The following is a 6,657-nucleotide window of genomic DNA, read 5'->3' as shown; positions in this document are numbered from 1 at the left end:
CCGCGGCCCCTCGCCCTGGCCCCGCCGCCCCCCTCCGCCCGGCCCCCGCGTACCGGCAGCTGGGGGGGGCCGCGGGGGTCCCTGCTCCTGCACGACCCGGAGGGGAGGGCGGGACTCGCCCCCCCCCCCCCCCCCCCCCCCCGCCCGCGGCGCGGGGGCTGCACGGACGGACAGGACCGGCTGGTCCCGGGGCGGGGGGTGCGATGTCGCCACGGTGTCCCCCGTCCCCGTGCGGTGGCACCGCGCTCCGGCATGGAGCGGCTCCGGGGGCGGCCAGGGGCCAGGGGCTCCCCGGGGCCGGGTCCCGCAGGGCTGCGGGGTGGGCTCGCACCGGGGCGGTGCTGCGGTGACCGCGGCCGCGATCCTGCGTGGGCGCCGAGGGGGGGCTGGAGGATGTCACTGTCCCGCGCCCGTGGCGTGCTGCTCGGACCCCTGTGGGCTCCGTTGCTGATCTCCATGGGGTCCGTGCTGCCCTCACCGCTGCAGGACCCATTTGCTTCCCCGGTTAGGTCCATCCGACGGCGAAGTCTCTTCTTAGTTCAGCGTTGCCATGGCCGGGGCCTCCAGGAGGTGGGCATGAGCTCCAGGGTGTGGCCACCCCCAGATGGCACATCTGGGTTGGCAGCCACACCCTGGTGTCACCTGCCGGGAGAGTCCTTTCCAGCCTCAGCCCCAAACCTTTTCAGTGCCTAAGGAGAGGAAAAAACATCTTACCCAGAGACTGAGCTCTGTTTTTTGCAGAAAAGGCCACAGCAGCCTGGGGCAGGAGGTGGCCTGTCACCCTTTTGGGGCTGCGGGGGCTTGGAGAGCAGTTTGGGGCAGGCATCTGTGGGCAGAAGAGTGCTGAGCTTGTGGGGCATGAGATTCAGGAATTGTAGACAGCACTGAGAGGGGTGGCAGGGTGAAACACGGGGCTGCCAGAACCGTGGGAAGGCAGAGAGCCAGGGCTTCACCGAGGAAGGCCATGAGGGAGGAAGCTCTTCCTGCAGATGGGAATTACTCCACTTCTCCACATTATATTGAACCTTTTCCCACTGTTGCCTCCAGTTAGACTGTGGGTAAAAGAAGTGCTCCAAGAGGCATTTCAGACTGGGTGATGGTCAGAAAGCCAGGCTGGCACAGCCTGAGACAGGCACATGACCCCAGGTTCATAAAGACCTGCCTTATTTGCATCCTGGTGCAATTTAAAACTGACAGTTTGAGTAACAGCCTCATCCTGCAGCTGCCTCACCCCATCCCTGCAGGAATTGCACCCAGGGTTGCATGGTGCTGACTGGGAGAACTCTGCATCCCATCATCGCATCCTCTGACACGCCATTGCTCCCACCTCATTTAATTAGAACTTTAAAAATCTTCAGGATGGGATAATTTGCACCAAAGGACTTCAAAAGGTGGTGGTGAAAAATTCTGTGGCTCTCTTGTTCTAGGGAAATGGAAAGGTCTGGGAAATCAGGGGCATTCTCCATGAGGTAGTGGAGCTAATCAGGCACAAGTCATGGACTAACTTGAAGAAATGCCAATGGGAATGATCTGTCATAGTGAAAATACGATAAAAGGGCCCTCATTGGGATTCCTCAAGGGAATCAAGCCGGGCCTCGTGCTGCAGGGGGAGCTGGGGGCTCCTTTACCTCCCCTCCATCCTGGGGACACATCCCCCAGGACCTCCCAGCTGTGGGCAGCCCCAGCTGCTGCCTCACCTCAGCATTTCCTCCACACCACCTTCCTGGGCAGCAGGACTTCTGCCAAGCTCCACAGGTCCAAGGGCACCTGTGAGCCCTCCGAGAGCTCAGGGCAGCCCCTGACATGTGTGTGTCCCCTGCCTCCTCCGCTCCCCTGGGCCACCAGGGCTCGAGCACTCAGCTCTGACCCCGCCTGCTGTACTGTTGCTGTTGCTGTTGCTTTTGTCATTGCTGCTCCATTTTGTGTCCTTTTATTATTGATTTCTCCTCTCCCCACTGTTTTTTGGGCAGAATCCACATCATTGCCCCCTCCCTGACCAGAAAGCAGAACATGTTGGTTGACACAACCAGCTGGGCATGGCACACTCTGCTCCTGCCAGGCTGCTGTGGGGAGACCCTGACCCTTCTGGGAATCACGTTAGCCCCAGCCATGGTTGAGCAGCCAGGCTGGCAGGCGTCTCTGAATGAGTTGGGATCATGGAGCCTTCTCCTCTGGCAGGGTGGTGGCAGCTGGTGGCAGCAAAGTTGGCTTGTAGTTCCTGGCACCAGAAGAAGAGGGATGAGGTGATGCCCCATGTGCTCCATGTCGCCTCCATGTCCAGGGCAGAACCAGCCCTAGACACCTCAGCTTCCACTGGGAAGGTGGGGCTGTGACTGCAGAGCCAGGGGATGGGTGTCCCATTGGGAGGAACAGTGTGTCCATTTCTGTGGGGTCTGGAGATTTCTCACTGAGTTTCTTGGCACTTTTCTGAAGAAGGAACCTCTGTGCTGCTCCTTCTGAGGTGGGCAGAGCTCACCTGGGTTTGGCTGGTGCAGTGACATTGTGGAGAGGTGTCACCTCTGCCTGTAGCCCTTGTCCTCCCACATTCCATGGGCTGTCCCACTCCGACAACAAACACTGGTAGCATGGGTGGCAGTGCAGATAGAAGGTGACAGTGTCAGAGTGGCTGCCTTGTCCTCCCTGCTGGCAGTCGGGGACAGGGAATGGTGGGCAGGGAGGCCACAAGTGCTGTGGGGCACATGACAGGCCAGGCTGCTGCCTGCTGTCCTGCTGTGCAGCCCCTCTTCCCCGTGCTCCCCAGGGGACACGGCGCTCAAGAGGGACACGGGACAGAGTCCCACCTCCTGCGTGAGAAACTGGATCTGTTATGAGCTCAGAGGCTGACATTTTGAACCCAGCTGCTGGGGCCAAAACAAGGCTGCTCCTGCCTCGGGAAGTGAATTTCATGGATTGAGATTTTGGGTGGCTTCCTCTTGGACCATCCAAGGGAGTTCGGGATTGGCCTCTTCCTCCTTATCCACTCCAGGCCTCCGTGCTGGCTGGAGAAGTGTGCATTGCCCGTGGTGAGCAGCACAGACAGGAGTCAGCAGGCACATACTGTCTCTGCTGCCCTCCTCCTCCTCCTCCACATCCCAGGAGAAGCCCTGGGCTGGGAGAGCACCGCTGACGGGTGAGAATGTGGGATCGCCAGGATAAAGCAGGGAGGAACCATGTTCTGCCTGGGAGCCAAGCGAATAGCTGGCAGTCAGGGCAAGGGCAAAGTGATGGAGGGGAGGAGAATACAGTGGGTGAGCAGAGGTTGGGGTGCCAGGGGAGCCCAGAAATCAGGTGAGGAGCCCTGCAGGGCTAGCAGGGGTGAGAGGGGTGACTGCACAGAGCTCTGGCTCCACTCCAGCCCTTTTCAATGCAGCATGAGGCTCTGGAGAGTAGCTGGCTGTGGGCAGAACAGGGCCTGCCCCTGCTCCCAGGCTGCCATTCCAGATTCCAGCTCCTTTAGTGTCTGTCCCCCAGCCCTGATCTTCCCAGGTCAGGCCTCGGTAGCCACTGGGGGCGGGGGGGGGCTGCTCCTAATTATAACAGCGGACAAAGAGCTGGGCTTTGATTGCAGTGCTGCATCTGACAGCCTGTGCTTGGGGATGCTGGAAGTGCTGCTGGCAGTCCTGGCAGAGTCCAGGCTGTGTGGGGGATTGAGGCCCCCCAGGAGTTGGAGGCTGGAATGGCTAGCAATGCCTGGCCTCAGGCACCATTCCCAGGCTCCTGGCTGCTGCTGCTCTGCCAGCTGAGAAGCCCCCATGGAGGCTCCAGATGGCCTTGGCTTGGGCAGGACAAGGGTGGCCAAGGAAGGTCCAGTTGGGAGCAGAGGTGGAGCAGGAGCATGGAGTGGGCTGAGGCAAGGAGGGACATGGGGGCTGAACCAGACCCACATCTCCCACAGGCACCGAGTGGGCAGGAGTGTGTCCCAGCATGTCCCAGTGTGTGCCCCAGGGGCATTCCTGTGCTTCTCCCCCCATCTCTGCCATGGGAGCTTGGGGCTTGCCAGAGCTCTGCCGTGTGCAGAACGGAAGGTGCCACCTCTGCAGCAGCTGTGCTCAAATGAAGCTGGCCAGGGCACACGTACACACAGCTGCCTGCCAGGAGGACATCTGCCTCTGCTCACCCTTCAGCTTGGCCTCAGTCCTGCCCTTTGAGGCCCTTCACATTCCCCCCAGGAAGTTTTTGGGTCACTGACTGTGCTGGAACTCAACGAGGTGTCCCCCAGCTCTGGAATGCTGCTGGTCTGGGTCTGGGTACCTCATCCCCTGGTGCAGGAGTGCAGCCCGGTGCTTGCTTCCCACCTGGTGCCACTGACATCCCACCCTGATGTGTCACTGTGGGAGCTGCAGGGTGGCAGCTGGGACAAAGTCATCAGGGGACACGAGGATTTCCCCCTTTCCTCTCCAGGCAGCTGGGTACAGGCAGAGACCCACCATCTCTTGGAGACCCTGACAGAATGTGACAACACAGCCTGAGTGAGTGGGTTCCCACTCTGGAGGGTGACAAGGCTGGCGACAGCTCCCCCAGGATGTTCACAGCTGCAGGTATTGGTGTCCCAGCGCTGTCAGCGAACTGGTGCGAGGAGCAGTGGGTAACACCACAGGCACCCCCGAGCCACAGAGGGCCCCAGCCACCCACGTCCCCAGGAATGACCCCCTGAGGTGTGAGGGTCCCGACTACAGCATCTCGGCAGAATCTCCGGCTCAGGTTGTGCCGTGTTGGATACGGCATCTCCATGGAAACCCTCGGCTCGGGCGGTGCGGGCTTGGGAGATGCCATCTCCACGGAAACCGCTGCGGCGCCCGGATGCGGCCGGGATGCGCCGGGCACCGGGTACCGCGGCGGGAGGAACGGAGTGTTAGCGCGCTCCTGGTGCAGGGCGATGGAGGCTGAGAGACTCGGGGAGCAGGGACCGCCCCTGTCCCCGGCACGGGACATGCTGGGGAGAGCATTTCTGAGCCTAACGTTCCAATCCCAGACTCGCCTCCCCTGTCCTGTTTGTCCCGCAATGTGCCAGGCTGAGCCTCTCGTCTCCGTCCGCTCGGGGGGCGGTGCTCAGCCCTTCTCGCACCCCGGGGCGTGGAGCTCGGGCCCATTCTGGGGAGGACCGTTTCCAGCCCATGGGGGCTGGAAGTGTTCAGGGACACGGAAATTCCCTGATCCCAGTGGGCAAAGGTACAGGACCGCAGGGATCCACCCCAGGCATCCAGGGGTGCTCCATGACGGCCCCAGTGCTCGCATTCACATCCTGAGCCTGGGAAGCCAGAGGGACAAGATTTCAGCCGCAGAAACAGCCCAGACGAAATATTTTACAGGTTATTTATAGCCTGCATTTTAAAAAAGATAACAAAAAAGAAACAAAAAAAACCCAACCAAACAAACAAAAAAACCCAAAAACAAAACAAAACAAAAAAACCACCAAAAAACAAAACCAAAAACAAACTACCCCCCCCCAAAAAAAAAAAAAAAAAAAAAACCAACAACAAAACAAAAACCAACAAAAAAAAACACCAAAAAACCAAAATCCAAACCCCAACCTCCCCAAAAAACAGCGACCAAAAGCCTTTTGTTTGTTGATTTTAAATCTGCCTTTTACTCCATCCCGCTCCCACCGGCCTCCCGGGACGCCGGGTGCAGGAGCCCGGCTGCGCCGGCAGCTCCCCGGCGCTGGAGCGGCCCTTGCTCGCGGGCAGGTCCCTGTCCCGGGGGACCTCGCGGTGGCCGTGCTTGTCCCCGGCCCCGCTGCCCGCCGCCCGTGTGCCAGCCAGGCCGGGCGGCCCCGGGCCCGGATTAGCCCCCGCTCCCCGCTGGCACCGGGAGCAGCTCGGCCGCCCTTGCCGCGGCTCCCGGCTCCGTAAGCCCGGCTTTGACGTAGCCCGGAAAGTAGGCCAGTAAGAGCAACCGCAGCCGCTCGCGGCTCTCGGGGGACGCGGCGCTCAGGCTGCCGAGGGAGGGCTGCGTGTTCGCACCGCGGCACCTTGGCTCCCGTGGCCCACGCGGTGGCCGGAGACAACAGGGCTTTGTCCAGGTTCTCCTCGACTCGCACCCTGTCTGGCAGCCCGCGGCCGGCCCTGCTGTCACGGGGAGAACGACGATCAGGCTGGGGAAGTCCCCGCAGGGCGCCACCCCAGCCCGCAGCCGTGCCAGGTTCCCCGGCCCGTTGGAAAAGGCTCTCACCCCCTTCCCCGCTGACCTGGGAGGCTGCAAGTGGGCATCCCTGGCATACCCCCTTCCTGCGGCAGACCTGGAACGGCTTATTTATTGAAAAACCCCAAGCTCCTATGCCCAGTAAATCCATTTCTGCAGAGAAGTCAGAGGGCCAAGTGTTGCCTCGATGTGGGGGCTCCAGAGGAGCCTGTGCTGTAGCAGGAGCCTGGAGGGGTGGAGATGTCAGTACCAGTGGTCACCCCACACCAGGCTCCCTCCTGCACAACCCAGCAGCTCATGCTAACGTTGTCCCTGTTTATATTTGAAGCATCTCTGGGTACTGGAAGCCTCAGTTCAAGCCAGTCCAGTCCAGTCCAGTGCTGCTGTTCCTCACAGGAAGAGGCAGATCCAGATGTGTGGCAACAGCTGTTCCCTCTCAGGCTGAGCATCACCCCCACTCAGGCTGCCAGACCCACCAGCTCTGTGTGAGGCAGGGATCCATACAGGGATCTGCAC

Source organism: Pyrgilauda ruficollis, unplaced genomic scaffold (genome assembly GCF_017590135.1).
Source record: "Pyrgilauda ruficollis isolate IOZ18807 unplaced genomic scaffold, ASM1759013v1 scaffold67, whole genome shotgun sequence".
Classification (NCBI taxonomy): Eukaryota; Metazoa; Chordata; class Aves; order Passeriformes; family Passeridae; genus Pyrgilauda; species Pyrgilauda ruficollis.
This window is presented reverse-complemented; position numbering follows the sequence as displayed.